General features: G+C 44.1%; 1 pseudogene; it reads left to right on the top strand.

Moving 5' to 3' along the window:
* The first annotated feature begins 283 nt into the window (after positions 1-283).
* LOC124799550 lies at positions 284-401 on the top strand (annotated as a pseudogene).
* Positions 402-15,281: the final 14,880 nt, after the last annotated feature.

Below are 15,281 nucleotides of genomic sequence, written 5' to 3'. Positions count from 1 at the left end.
AATTCAATAGAAAGAAAAAAAATTGTCCTACTCTGGTGTCCAAAGCTCCTTGTTCCGTTTTCTTTCCCTCGTAGCCAGTCTGTTATGACTTTCTTGCACGCTGTGTGATTCTTTACCGGATATAGTAGCGAGGAACAGATGCCGTTCATGAACCCGGATTTCAGATGTCGATTTATTCTACATCTAATATCACGTTGTAAAAATAATACATAACTCTGTTGCTGTAGCTGCAGCGTCAATTCCTAACAGTAGCTTTGAATGTTGAAACGTATGCATATACCGATCCAACGGCCTTGCCACAGCAGTAACACCGGTTCCCGTCAGATCACCAAAGTTAAGCGCTGTCGGGCTGGGCTAGCACTTGGATGGGTGACCATCCGGTCTGCCGAGCGCTGTTGGCAAGCGGGCTGCACTCAGCCCTCGTGAGTCAAACTGAGGAGCTACTTGATTGAGAAGTAGCGGCTCCGGTCTCATAAACGGACGTACGGCCCGGAGAGTGGTACGCTGACCACATGCCCCTCCATATCCGCATCCAGTGACACCTGTGGGTTGAGGATGACTCGGCGGCCGGTCGGTCCCGTTAGGCTTTCATGGCCTGTTCGGGCGGAGATACATGTCCCGCAGATTTAGAAATTAGCCACTCTCCAGCATAATGTCACACAGAATGTGTCGAGTCTGTAAATGTTATTCAACTGGCAAACACACAAAATGGGGTCACTGCATGAATTTTCGAACTAATCAGACCCGCCGCTGGAGCTCCGGAGAGGAGATGCTTGCGTCTCACTTTGCAGCGGCGTAATCGTTCGTGGCAGCGGCCTCGTGTCGTGGTGGCGGCTGTTGGAAACGCGGCGGCATAACTGGCGGAGCGTGTGTTTGAAAGTGCGGCCAGCTGGATAGCGGCCGATACCGCAAAGGTAGGAACTGATCCACATAACGCATAGCCCACATCGATCACATCTGTTTCTACTTGACTCCTAGAACACCTGAACTACCTGGAACTAAAAAAAAAAAAAAAATCCTCTTTCCTCGTAATCAACTTGGGTTCAGAAAACATGCTCTTCACACGCGATATCTGCTTGTGTCTTGGATAGAAAAAAACCAGGTTAATTCGGTGACTCTAGACTACTGAAAAGCTGTTGATGTATTAGGATATCGACGGCCTGAAAATACGTCCCTATGGGATTTCAAGACAAGTTTGTTTGACTGGATGAAAATTTCTTCGCAGGCAGGAGGCAGGTCATTATGCAGGAAGGAGACGAGATACATCTAGAGACCCAGAGATAATGTCTGGTGTGCTCGTTGGATGTGAGATAGGACTACTGCCGCTAATGTTAATACATTGACGACTTAGCCGCTGTCATTAGTTGCAATGTCGGGCTTTTTCGCAGATTCCACAGTTACCTCTCAGCAAAAATTGCTGTATTATCCAGTTAAATGTCGACAAAATACGTTACCTGGCAAAAGTAGTGAGGCACCTAGAAAGGGGGAAGGAAGAAAATGAAATGTAACGTCACGGGTTGAGAGTGTACGTCATGTTATTTCAGTGATTACAAAATCGAGACAAACTGACAAAGACCTTGGTAGTATCAGCCCATTTATCAGTATGACGTCGCAAGGTCTCTGCACTGGATGCATGCACTGATTCGATTGGGAAGGGTGCCATAAGGCCCTTGTATCCTCTCCTGAGAGAACCTGGCCCACAACTGTTGTAACTAGTCATTGGTATCCTGGACGCTGGAACTAGGACGGAGTCGGCGTCGGTGGTGGTCCCACACATTGAAAGGTGGCTACACTGAGCCACAGCGCCAGAGATTGCGCCAAAGAGTATTATTCCGCCGCCTCCACTGGCAGTGCTTGTTGAGAAGTAGCAGCAGGCAGTGCTTGTTGAGGTGTTGCAGTAGCGAGTCGTAGTTGAGAAGTTGCGGTAGTGAGTGCTTGTTCAGAACTTGTAGTATTGTTTTGATGGGCTAGACACCAGATGTTGTTGGATTGGGGATGCTGTAATGATCAGAGTGTACCTTTTCGTCAATATACAATCCTGGAAATGGAAAAAAGAACACATTGACACCGGTGTGTCAGACCCACCATACTTGCTCCGGACACTGCGAGAGGGCTGTACAAACAATGATCACACGCACGGCACAGCGGACACACCAGGAACCGCGGTGTTGGCCGTCGAATGGCGCTAGCTGCGCAGCATTTGTGCACCGCCACCGTCAGTGTCAGCCAGTTTGCCGTGGCATACGGAGCTCCATCGCAGTCTTTAACACTGGTAGCATGCCGCGACAGCGTGGACGTGAACCGTATGTGCAGTTGACGGACTTTGAGCGAGGGCGTATAGTGGGCATGCGGGAGGCCGGGTGGAAGTACCGCCGAATTGCTCAACACGTGGGGCGTGAGGTCTCCACAGTACATCGATGTTGTCGCCAGTGGTCGGCGGAAGGTGCACGTGCCCGTCGACCTGGGACCGGACCGCAGCGACGCACGGATGCACGCCAAGACCGTAGGATCCTACGCAGTGCCGTAGGGGACCGCACCGCCACTTCCCAGCAAATTAGAGACACTGATGCTCCTGGGGTATCGGCGAGAACCATTCGTAACCGTCTCCATGAAGCTGGGCTACGGTCCCGCACACCGTTAGGCCGTCTTCCGCTCACGCCCCAACATCGTGCAGCCCGCCTCCAGTGGTGTCGCGACAGGCGTGAATGGAGGGACGAAAGGAGACGTGTCGTCTTCAGCGATGAGAGTCGCTTCTGCCTTGGTGCCAATGATGGTCGTATGCGTGTTTGGCGCCGTGCAGGTGAGCGCCACAATCAGGACTGCATACGACCGAGGCACACAGGGCCAACACCCGGCATCATGGTGTGGGGAGCGATCTCCTACACTGGCCGTACACCACTGGTGATCGTCGAGGGGACACTGAATAGTGCACGGTACATCCAAACCGTCATCGAACCCATCGTTCTACCATTCCTAGACCGGCAAGGGAACTTGCTGTTCCAACAGGACAATGCACGTCCGCATGTATCCCGTGCCACCCAACGTGCTCTAGAAGGTGTAAGTCAACTACCCTGGCCAGCAAGATCTCCGGATCTGTCCCCCATTGAGCATGTTTGGGACTGGATGAAGCGTCGTCTCACGCGTTCTGCACGTCCAGCACGAACGCTGGTCCAACTGAGGCGCCAGGTGGAAATGGCATGGCAAGCCGTTCCACAGGACTACATCCAGCATCTCTACGATCGTCTCCATGGGAGAATAGCAGCCTGCATTTCTGCGAAAGGTGGATATACACTGTACTAGTGCCGACATTGTGCATGCTCTGTTGCCTGTGTCTATGTGCCTGTGGTTCTGTCAGTGTGATCACGTGATGTATCTGACCCCAGGAATGTGTCAATAAAGTTTCCCCTTCCTGGGACAATGAATTCACGGTGTTCTTATTTCAATTTCCAGGAGTGTATATGAAGGTAAAAAATTCCTTTTTTTTTCATTATTTCAATGTCTTAAACAATAATGCCTATTGGTCATAGGTTCAGTCAACAAAGCATCTGGCTCGTGTTCTTGTATTAGACTGTATTTCTGGTTTCTATGTGCAATTATAGTATTTCTGTTTATTTTTTTTAATTACTTCAGTGAATGGCGTTTAAAGCATCTTGTCGAAGTGAGGAAGAACCGTGCCAGGTGTCTACGTTGAATCACACTTCCACACACAGAACAGTTACACTTGTGTTTTGTTGTTTCCTAGGTTTTATAGTTGCTGGGGACTTAATTAATTAATTGTGTTAACGGAAATTTCCTTTCATTCTTTGTTGTTATTCTGTGCAGTCAGATTGCGTACTAATACTAGTCAGGGCCAACCGTTTACGAGACTGCGTAACCGGACAGACAGCTACTAAAAATTTAAAAATATTTGCATTAAATATATAATTAAGCCCCCATGCAACATGTTTGAAATGCCTGGGCTAGCAGGACAGAGCCGATTAGGCAGTGGAAAGGGGCCAAAATGAGTTCCTGTCAGTTACACTCAACGAACAGACTTTGTTTATCAGCACACAATATTACAACAAGGATGCGAAACACTCAAAACTTTAATCGACCTCCTTTGATTAACTTTAGATCGGCTGAAGCCCACATTCAAAATCCAAGACACAAGGCTTAAGCAAAATTGAAATACAAGGTTCTTGTGGAGGTTTCACCCACGAATATTTTCTAAATTTTCAGTCTAATCGTCTGAAGGCCTTAGCAATTTAATTTTAATGGAATTGGGCTCGAGGTCACATGTTAAGCAATAAGAGGAGTTTCAATCAAAAGGCAGAAGGCCTTATCTTAAAACATTTCATGCAAATTAGGTTGAAGGCCCCATTCAAAAGCATAACAATTTTATGCCTTAAGGGCAAGAGAAGAAGATTAATTTAAGAGATATTAAAACTCGGCTGAAGGCAAGAGCATTACCGTCGAGAAGAGATATGAGGAACAGTGTTCACTGCTAACACAATAAAGAAGACAGAGGGGTATGGAAATCTCTGCGCTGGTCTGCAGGCAACCAGATAGCTGTGCATATAATGGTGAAATATGATCAAAGACTCGAACATTATAGATACAACGAACACAGGCATTCATAGCCAGTTACAGGCGCAGGATAACATTGCTGTAAACAATTTTTGGAAGTGTTTTAGAAGGTCCATTTTCAGGTCAAGACGGAAGATCTTACATTTTTGTAGGGCATGGAGAGATGCTGATCCCTTCTTGCCCATTACAGTTACGTGCTCAGTCGAATTTAAATTTTCATGAATTATTACTCCTAGACTCTTTTCTGAAGGAGTGAAGTTGAAATATGTTCCATTTAGGGTTTAAGCTGGTACAGATTCCCGATATTTCAGACTAATGTGCCGAGAATGACCAGCTAGTACCGCTCAGGTTTGGATGGGGTGAGCTTACTCTATATCCTACACCCATTTTGATAGAGCACGCAGGTCGGTATAGAGATTCGCGACAGCTGCCTTCAGATTTCTTGTTTTGTACTTAAATACAACTGCGTACATATGCTATTTGCAGTAGAACAAACTGATGACATATCATTTACGTACAGGCCTAATACCGAACCCTGGGAGACGCTTGAACTATCTGACTCCATTGCGACATTATAGTGCCGGACGTGACGCATTGCTGGCGATACGTCACGTATGAGCGAAATCACTGCACTCACTTGACGAGAAATTTAAGCTGCCAAGTTTGGCAAGTAAAATGCCGAAGTCGACAGTGTCAAAGGCTTTGCTGAAGTCTAAGAATCACACGATGGTTGCCTCTTGAGCATCCATTGCAAGCTTCAGATCATTTGCTGCCTTTATTAAGGCAGATGTTGTGCTGCGATGTCTACGGAAACCTAACTGGTTCTTGTGTACTAGGTTGTTTGTGAGTAGGTAGTTTGTTATCTGGTCGTGTGCTACATATTCTAAGCAGGAAGAATGGAAATAACTCGGTAATCAAAAGGTACTGCGGCAACGTTCTCTTATGGTAGTGGCTTAAGTAGTGCCTGTTTCCGGGCCTTAGGAAAATACTTGTGGTTGAGGAGTAATGGAGAGTAGCGGGTCAATAATTAGCCTCATCATTTGTACTGTGATAGAATCATGGCCAGTAGATGCTGACCTGATATGCGTGTTTTTTTTTCTTTTGACTATATTGGAAGAAAGATATTTTGGACAGAATTTTTCGTGGCTATAGTCGTTTACCCCCACGAAGTAATCAATGAGTCTCTGACTCGTTTGTGGTTCAGTTGTGGTTGCAGTTAATGTGACGTACCGGTTCAGTTCTTCAGATGGTACAATGCGATCAGCTGCAGTTTTTACTTCGCTTATACTAAGGCCAAGCAGATTTCTCCATAAGAAAACCGGTCTGTTTCTGTTGTCGGGGGTATTTGTGGGAGGAGTTGTAGTGTGAATTACAGCTTCTTCTACGGCCGGACTGGGCGGGGGTCCAATTTTGACTGATAGCTATCGTTTCTAACCACGACCAAGGGCTTGAGCAACGTCCAGCAGAAGTTGAAGGGTATCAAATCAGGTGCAGCGTTAGAAACGGAATCAAAACTTCCTTTCCTCCGTTACTCGTTACTTAAAGCAGTATATGTAAGTTTTGATCACTTGATATTCATGTTTCCGTATCTACTTTTCTGGAAGACTGTTTCTAGGTCGTTTGATTCTTATTGAGGAATGACTGACGCGCAAGATTTGTGCGCTCGATCTGCAGGTCTTCATTACTCCCACGTTTGGTATTAGCTGGTGTTTAGCATTTAAGAAAGGAAGATTAGTATTTGGAGTTCCGTCATTGTTGAGGTCATTACGCAAAAAACACTGCCTCACGTTGAAGGATCGAGCAGTAAATCGGTAGTGTTCTTTTCCAGGGGAACCATCACAGAATTCGTCTTGAGCGATTTTAGGAAACCACTACAAAACATAGTCTGGACGGTAGTTCGAACTTCTCTCCGGCAGAAAGCGAATGGAGAAGGAAAAAGTGGTACGGCTTTACGACTGAATTTAGGATCTCCCAGCAAATCGAATAGAGCATGTCATTCTTAACGTAAAGAAATTGTCAGACCTAAAATTTGTTTTGAGTGCACCTCAAGGGAATGTTGTAGAACAATTGCTATTCATGTTACGTTTTAAGAATGTGGTGTGAGTACTGTAAGACCTTCGGTCCACACACCATCAGATTATTTGACTCGTCGCTCTAACGAAGTAGGCGAGTGTCAGCAATATGTCTCGTGGTCTTATCGTGGCGTGTTTATCTTCTGCCGTTAGGTCAGGCGATAGAAATGCCACTTGCACGCTTAGAGTAGCAGATTGACGGTGACCAGCTTTAAACAGAACTCGATTAATTTTCACACACATTTGTTAAAATAATAAATAACATAGACATTACGTAACTTGATTCTGGATGCTGTTTACAATTAACAATCTGAAGTTCCTTTGGTCTTGGTACGTTAATCTTATTCTCATATATCTCTAATACTTGACAAAGTGTCTATTCATTTATCTTCATGGCTATGTACAGGAATATGATAATCTTATTAGGCGCAGACTGAAACTTGACTGCAGACTAATGCAGACTGACTAATCTGACGTCTATACACTCGTTATAATACCTCGAGCGATCATGTATCACTGCGCGAGTGTGATCCGCGAGGAGAAAAGGTTCTACGTTAGCAGCAATCTCATTGGCTGCGTTACATATTAATACGCGGATCGGCGGGAGCAGAATTTGGTCCGTCTCTATGACAGCGCCATCTCGTAGTGCGGAGACGGACGAGCGCTGCGCCTGCGCTGTTGTGCTTAGCGGGGCGCGCTCTAGTGGGAAAGTTGTGTACGCGCTGACTACGCGGACCTATGTACACAACAAAGAACTTTCTGTTTAACGTCGAAACCTCCATGAGACTATTCGCAGATGCTATTGTTGTGTACAAAATAATTGCAAAACCTGAGAAATATCTGCCCTTGGTGCCGGGGTATTCAATTATGCCTCATTATTGTTTGAGTACACGCTTGCCGAACACCGATTTAAATGTTCGCTGTGGTTCTGAGAGTACGCGAAAGAAGCAATTTAAAGTATAACTACCTCGTGAAATTGGTAGGAGGGAAAGTAGATGCCAGACAGATACATTGCTAGAGTCCTCAAGGAAGTGGCATTCACCTACGAACGAGGCACATTACAAAACCTTTTCTCGATCTGTACTTCAGCACTGCTCCTACGTCTCAGTTCCTCACCACAAAGGCTTACTTCAGAAAATAGAGCAGATGCTAAAAGTGACAGCACATTTCGTCACGGGTGTAGGAGTGTTCATCCAGCTCCAATGGTTACAGCTTCAAGGAAGCCGTTGCAAGTCGTAATGTGATTTACTGTTCACATTAGAACAGCGTAGATTTCTGGAAGAACCAACCAACATATCGCTTTCTCCTGCGCATATCTCACGAAAAGACCGTAGAGGTAGAGAGATTACAGCTTATGCCGAGGCTTACCAACAGTCATTATTTCCCGTACGATCATGACTGCAAAACGAAAGAAGTTAAGTGACAATTCTACACAAAATGCCCTCCGTCACACACCTAAATTTCGTTTGCAAAGTACTGGTACAGAGTTACATCTACAGTAACTTAACCATGGCGTCACCTCTCTCGATGTGATTACAATTTTTGTTCGGGACCGATACCTACAAACAAAATCCGGTGCAACCAGAATGGCCGCGGCGACAACTGACTGTAGCTAACGAGTAAATACAAGGGGTTGCCCAGCAACGATCGCGACTTTGTACGTGGTGAGATGGCGAAGAGGCAGAACGAAGACTGCAGAAGGTCGCTCGAGTCCGCCACAGCCAAGAGAAAACGTCGGGAAAGGTGTGTTCTTTTACCATTCGTACTAAACTCGAAGAATATTTTATTCTGTAACAACAATCTGTACTGAAACTGGCTTCATGTTCAAGTTTGTTGGTGTGACAATTTTCTATAGAAAGTATAACGACTATTCGTTTTATAAATTCAGCTGCCTGTATTTGCTACAATATAATTTACATTCGCATCCTTTTACTCCGTTCAAATTAAAGGAGTCGGCAGTAGATTTTTCCGGATTAATACAGTTTTGCCTTTTACTTGTGCATGCGCGGTGTGTAGCAATGATCGCGCCAGTCAAGGAGCGCCGGAAGTCGTTAACGTGCGAGTATGGAGAGGAACAGGTGGAGCGGGCGGCAGTTCTAACTGCTGCCTGTCCCATAATTATCCGTGGCTCTGGAGACGACTCGGGGAGACATCCAGGAGCAGCAGCAGCAACAACAAGAGCTGCAGCTCAGCATTATCCTCGGCTACTTCCTCCACAGCAACATCACAAGACCGTAAATGACAGATAAGTATTACAGAGGCATTACCCAGTAACATTCCTTTCACAAAGTATGAATAACTTGAATAACCTGCAGGAGTTAAAACTTTTAGGGCACCTGTGTTGTCAGTGTCCTCAGTCATTATTATCAGACAGGGTCACTTTACGTTTCCATGCAATCACCAGGAGTCGTAAGAATATGAAGACTGATTAAGTGTTTACTGCCAGTTTCGTTTGTTTGGTAATGACCAGTTTGTCTAAATTTCCTGCCTCAGTAACTGTTCATTCCTTTATCTCATAACAGAGACTTAACTAATTTGCAGTTTTGAGTATTAACTTCATTCACTTAAATTAACGTAAAATTTCACTGCAAAACTAGTATCTAAAGATACAGCACAAATTAAGAGCGTGCAATTTCATTTATTCTGTATTTAGCTTAGCGAGTGACTCCCGCTGCATTGGTATGTATTTTATTGTTATTTTAAAAGTAAAATCACTTTGTAACTTGCTTAAAGTAAATTTAGTTCAATCCTTCAATAATCAAAAGTAAACTGCTTGCCTTTTTCTGAATTTTGCATTACGTTACACTGACGTTACTTAGTCATATTTTACATTACAATCTTTAAGTTAAGCCAGTCATTTATTTACTCAGTTACTTCATTTACTTTACTTTCAAAAATCAGTATTTCAGAATGAGTAACTGCAAACTCAGTGCTTTCTGATTCAATTATTTTCTCGTGCACTGTTGGGTTGTGGAAAAGCGTGACAACCTTCTGTTGCCACTCCAGTGATTATTTGCTTAAATTTCTTTGCCGTTACCTTTCTTAAAATTCTGGAAATTCATTAACCTAATGGGCTAGCGACCGTTTAATTACCCCCCTCCCCTTTTAGCAAATCGGTATTTTTTGTATTATCAATATTTTTGTATTAAATATTACGTGGTACCCTTTTCCCCCTTGTGCGGTTCGTGAGCGGCTGCGCTATATTCCACCCATTTCGAAATTATCATCAGTGCTTAGATTATAAAGAGAGAGGATATAGGCTGCGATAGAGACAACCGCCATCAGCGCGAAAAGACAATAAATAATGTTCCGTTTTCAAATGATTGACGTCTTGCATGACACAATAAATTGCATCATCAGTTGAGAATATTTGGTTTCGTAGTCTAATTATGTCAGCCCCAAAATCACTCCTAATCGGAATCCTGATTAGTTATCGCAGTTGATGAATTATATTCAATCGGTGAATAATTTTGGTAAAGTCAATGAAAGATAGATCGTGTCTGACAGTAAGGCAAGAATCCTCTAACTTTCTTGGTTGCTTGAGCCTTCCCATGCTTCATCCGTTGCGCATAGACTAACACTTTCTATTTCACTTAAGTCAAATAACAGTTTTGGGTCCATCCCTTTTTAAGAAATCCTAAGCATTGAATCAAGGAAGGTAGCAAAAATAAATGTCCTCATTGGATAGCAAGTACATTCAGTCTGGCAATGATCTCCCTATGAGTTCGACGCGAAGAAATAAAGTACAGTCGGATACAATTAAATGTAAAGAAGCAAATCAGAAAAGAGCGGTCATCGTTCAATAGATAGCGAACTATCCTCCGAATGCCACGAAAGGTCCTTTACGTGGCCACTGTGTGGGACAGACGCTTCATTAAAGGACAGGAAATTCTTCGTTTTTATGTATGGAGTTTAAATAAGTCTGAACACAGGAAAAAAGCCACGTTTAGCTGCACCATCATTTTGTGTAATTATCTTCTTCCAATCCATATGTGGCATGCAGCAAACCAGTGCTTAACAGTATTCGATAAAAACTGTCTTGGTTGCAATTTTAGTTTTTTATTTTTCAACGACGCGTTTCGCCTTATTTAGGCATCTTCAGGTTATGTACATAGAAAACAGAGAACAAATACATCTGTTTAAGAATCGCGATCCCGTTGTGGAGACCTGGATAAAAAAAGACTGCACAACGCGATCACGATTCTTAAATAGATGTATTTGTTCTCTGTTTTCTATGTAGATAACCTGAAGATGCCTAAATAATGCGAAACGCGTCGTTGAAAAATAAAAAATTTATTCGCAACCAAGACTGTTTTTAACCAATACTGTCTAATTTTCCGCTACTCGATATGTCATAAGTGTTTCTTTGTTAAGTCCTCCGATGGGCAGTTGGACTGATGGTATTTCCGTTAGCTACTTCTCAGAAAAATTTTTCGGATGTTTAAAACAAATGTCTGATAAAATTTAACACCCTTACGTAGATGACCGATGACATTATGGTCCTGATCGATAGCACACGTGACTTATATGCACTCCCAACTTAACAGTTTAAATAACAAAATTTTCACCACAGAAACAGAAGTTAACAAAACCATTGCTTTCTTAGACACTAAAATAACACATTCGCGTCATATCTAAGCTGAGGATCTTCCGCAAAGAAACTGTGGTGTCACCGCCAGACACCACGCTTGCTAGGTGGTAGCTTAAATCGGCCGCGGTCCATTTAGTACATGTCGGACCCGCGTGTCGCCACTGTGTGATCGCAGACCGAGCGCCACCACAAGGCAGGTCTCGAGATATGGACGGGCACTCGCCCCAGTTGTACGGACGACATTGCTAGCGACAATACGGACGAAGCATTCCTCTCATTTGCCGAGAGACAGTTCTTCTGCTAAGTCCATGGCTACGACCTAGCAAGGCGCCATTAGCCTTGCCTAGTTTGAGAGTTATCGTATAAATGTCTCAAGAAGAACGTTGTAAACCAACAAAGAATAAAGTTAAGTATATTCCAAAGCTACGTATTTTCTTGATAGCAGTCATAACGTATCCTGTTCCAGACTTGACGCCAGTCGGCGTGTGTGTACACGTGCCCTTCGGCTCCCTTCTCAGTGTGGCGTAGCTAGCTTGTTACGCCACAACAGAAACCACCACCGGCCTCTCGATACGCTGGCTATCTTGGCCTGGAAACATGTTGGCTATTCAGACGACTCTCCTTTCAAATAGCACCGAGCGGCTGGACTAGTACAGGTATGGAGACAACCTCACGAATCCATCGACCTTTCATGTCAGGAGGGGACTGTTCAAGGTGGTGAAGGCTCTGTAATTGCGTGGGGCGTGTGCAATTGGAGTAACATTATTGACGAAAACGTCATTTCCGGACTTCAATTTGGCGAATAGCTGCAATGATCGGAGAATATAACCCGTTTTATTTGAGGATTAACTATTTGAGCTTGGACTGAAAATGAACCTATATCCTATGAACTCTACTGTATCCATTAGTATACAAATAATTGTAGTCGTTTATGTTGGGGTTCAAAATTCGCGTCATCAGAATGGTAACTGTCAACCAGTGCTTTAAGTTCATTACACTTGTTTGGGACAGGTTTCTGATCACTATTACTAATGACACAGTTAAAGTAGCCACCATAGACAAGTTTATTACACTACTGGCCATTAAAATTGCTACACCACGAAGATGACGTGCTACAGCCGCCAGATTTAACCGACAGGAAGAAGATGCTGTGGTATGCAAATGATTAGCTTTTCAGAGCATTCACACAAGGTTGGCGCCGGTGGCGACACCTACAACGTGCTGACATGAAGAAAGTTTCCAACCGATTTCTCATTCACAATCAGCAGTTGACCGGCGTTGCCTGGTGAAATGTTGTTATGATGTCTCGAGTAAGGAGGGGAAATGCGTACCATCACGTTTCCGACTATGACAAAGGTCGGATTGTACGTATCGCGATTGCGGTTTATCGTATCGCCACATTGCTACTCGCGTTGGTCGAGATCCAATGACTGTTACCAGACTATGGAATCGGTGGGTTCAGGAGTGTAATACGGAACGCCGTGATGGATCCCAACGGCCTCGTATCACTAGCAGTCGAGATGACAGGCATCTTATCCACATGGCTGTAACGGATCGTGCAGCCACGTCTCGATCCCTGAGTCAACAGATGGCGACGTTTGCAACACAACAACCATCTGCACGAACAGTTCGACGAAGTTTACAGCAGCATGGACTATCAGCTTGGAGACCACGGCTGCAGTTACCCATGACTCTGCATCACAGACAGGAGCGCCTGCGATGGTGTACTCAACGACGAACCTGGGTGCACGAATGGCAAAACGTCATTTTTTCGGATGAATCCAGGTTCTGTTTACAGCATCACGATGGTCGCATCCGTGTTTGGCGACATCGCGGTGAACGCACATTTGAAGCGTATATTCGTCATCGCCATACTGGCGTATCACCCGGCGGGATGGTATGGGGTGCCATTGGTTACATGTCATTGTCACCTCTCGCATTGACGGCACTTTGAATAGTGGACGTTACATTTCAGATGTGTTACGACCCCTGGCTCTACCCTTCATTCGATCCCTGCGAAACCCTACATTTCAGCAAGGATAATGTACGACCGCATGTTGCAGGTCCTGTACGGGCCTTTCTGGATACAGAAAATGTTCGACTGTTGCCCTGGCCAGTACATTCCCCAGATCTCTCACCAATTGAAAACGTCTGGTCAATGGTGGCTGAGCAACTGGCTCGTCACAATACGCCAGTCACTACTCTTGATGAACTGTGGTATCGTGTTGAAGCTACATGGGCAGCTGTATCTGTACACGGCAGCCGAGCTCTGTTTGACTCAATGCCCAGGCGTATCAAGGCCGTTCTTACGGCCAGAGGTGGTTGTTCTGGGTACTGATTTCTCATGATCTATGCACCCAAATTGCGTGAAAATGTGATCACATGTCAGTTCTAGTATAATATATTTGTCCAATGAATACCCGTTTATCATCTGCATTTCTTGTTGGTGTAGCAATTTTAATGGCCAGTAGTGTATTATTTCTATAAAGTAACTGGCAAAGTTCTTGTGCAAAGAAACAGCTTCTTTTGGCTTTGTTTTCACTACCCGACGGAGCACAAACATTCACAAGAGCTACATCATGAATGGAAGGAGCTATTTCACGTGCACTTGTTAAAAATTCTGTATTCTTTATTTCAATGTCACGATGTATTGAACGGCAGTACGAGTTTTAGTCTGTGGGTCGATGTTAGGAATTACTGCGAAGACAAATGTTTGATTAACAGCTTCGCTTGTGACTTCTTGTGCTAGAGCTATATTACAATTAGTCTCCCTTAAGAAGTTGTTAAGAGCGACTATCTTAGTAACACTGAATATCTTATTTATGTTAAGGCTGAGAATGTTCCAGAGGGTATGACTGTGTCTTATTTATTGTTAGTGTCTGCGAATACTTCGTAGTCTTCATCGTCTGTCCATTCCATTGGTTTTACAGTTCGCTCCTCAATTAAACTGTATGACAATAAAGTCAAGATCAGATGCTTGTAAGGTTTCTGAGCGCACCAGTCTTCAAATTTTGCGTTACCTTTAGTTGTACGGGATCTTGATCGAATTTTACTTAATTCTTTGTCGGGCTGTTCGTGTGTGACATCTTTAATCTGATATGTTTCTGCAACAGGCTATTCAGGGGTATCATCAATAACTTCAGAGGCCACAGAGTTTTTGACTGCTCGTTTTTGCTTTTTTCTGCGCGGTTTGTCTGCTCTATTTTAGATTGATGTACTCGTCTGGGTCACGCCAGTCTCGGAGGTAGCACTACTTTGCATCTGTAGTACCGGTTCGTCACTTGTATTAGTTTGCTCAGTTTTTCTCTTTTTCTTTTCAGCTTTTGAAGTTGGTTTTGTTTCATTGAATATACCTTCTTCAGCGCTGGAGTGAGTCCCTGTAAGGTTTACCGCCACATGTGGGCTCTCTATTGACAGTCGTGCGATTTGTTCGCATAACTGCAGAAGATGTCACTTGTATCGATTAAAGTATCGTTTCATTCTGTGGAGAGCTGCACCGATATTTTTCTAGCACAATTACTACGCAGTTGGTCAGTAGAAAGCCGCGCGGGATTAGCCGAGCGGTCTTCGACGCTGCAGTCATGGACTGCTCGGCTGGTCCCGGCGGAGGTTCGAGTCCTCCCTCGGGAATGGGTGTGTGTGTTTGTCCTTAGGATAATTTAGGTTAAGTAGTGTGTAAGCTTAGGGACTGATGACCTTAACAGTTAAGTCCCATAAGATTTCGCACACATTTGAACATGTTTTTGGTCAGTAGAAAGACAAATGGAATATGTCTGTGTGTTATATAAGCTCTTTTTCCCACAATTAATGCGTGAGACTGAATGTGTCTTTTTTTAATTCCATCCGAACGTTTCGTACGCCACTGTCGAATTGATACCGGAAAGTGTCAGACCATTTATCAGTTTTCAAAACGGTACATTACTGTTTAAGATACCACTGTATCACGTCTTTTACGAATTCAAAACGCACATTATGAACTTTTACATACCGGATTCCTTAACTAGCATGCACTACGGCAACACAACTAACAAATCCGACAATGTGCTACAATT

The sequence above is a fragment of the Schistocerca piceifrons genome, chromosome 5, assembly GCF_021461385.2.
Source record: "Schistocerca piceifrons isolate TAMUIC-IGC-003096 chromosome 5, iqSchPice1.1, whole genome shotgun sequence".
NCBI lineage: Eukaryota > Metazoa > Arthropoda > Insecta > Orthoptera > Acrididae > Schistocerca > Schistocerca piceifrons.
This window is presented reverse-complemented; position numbering and strand designations above follow the sequence as displayed.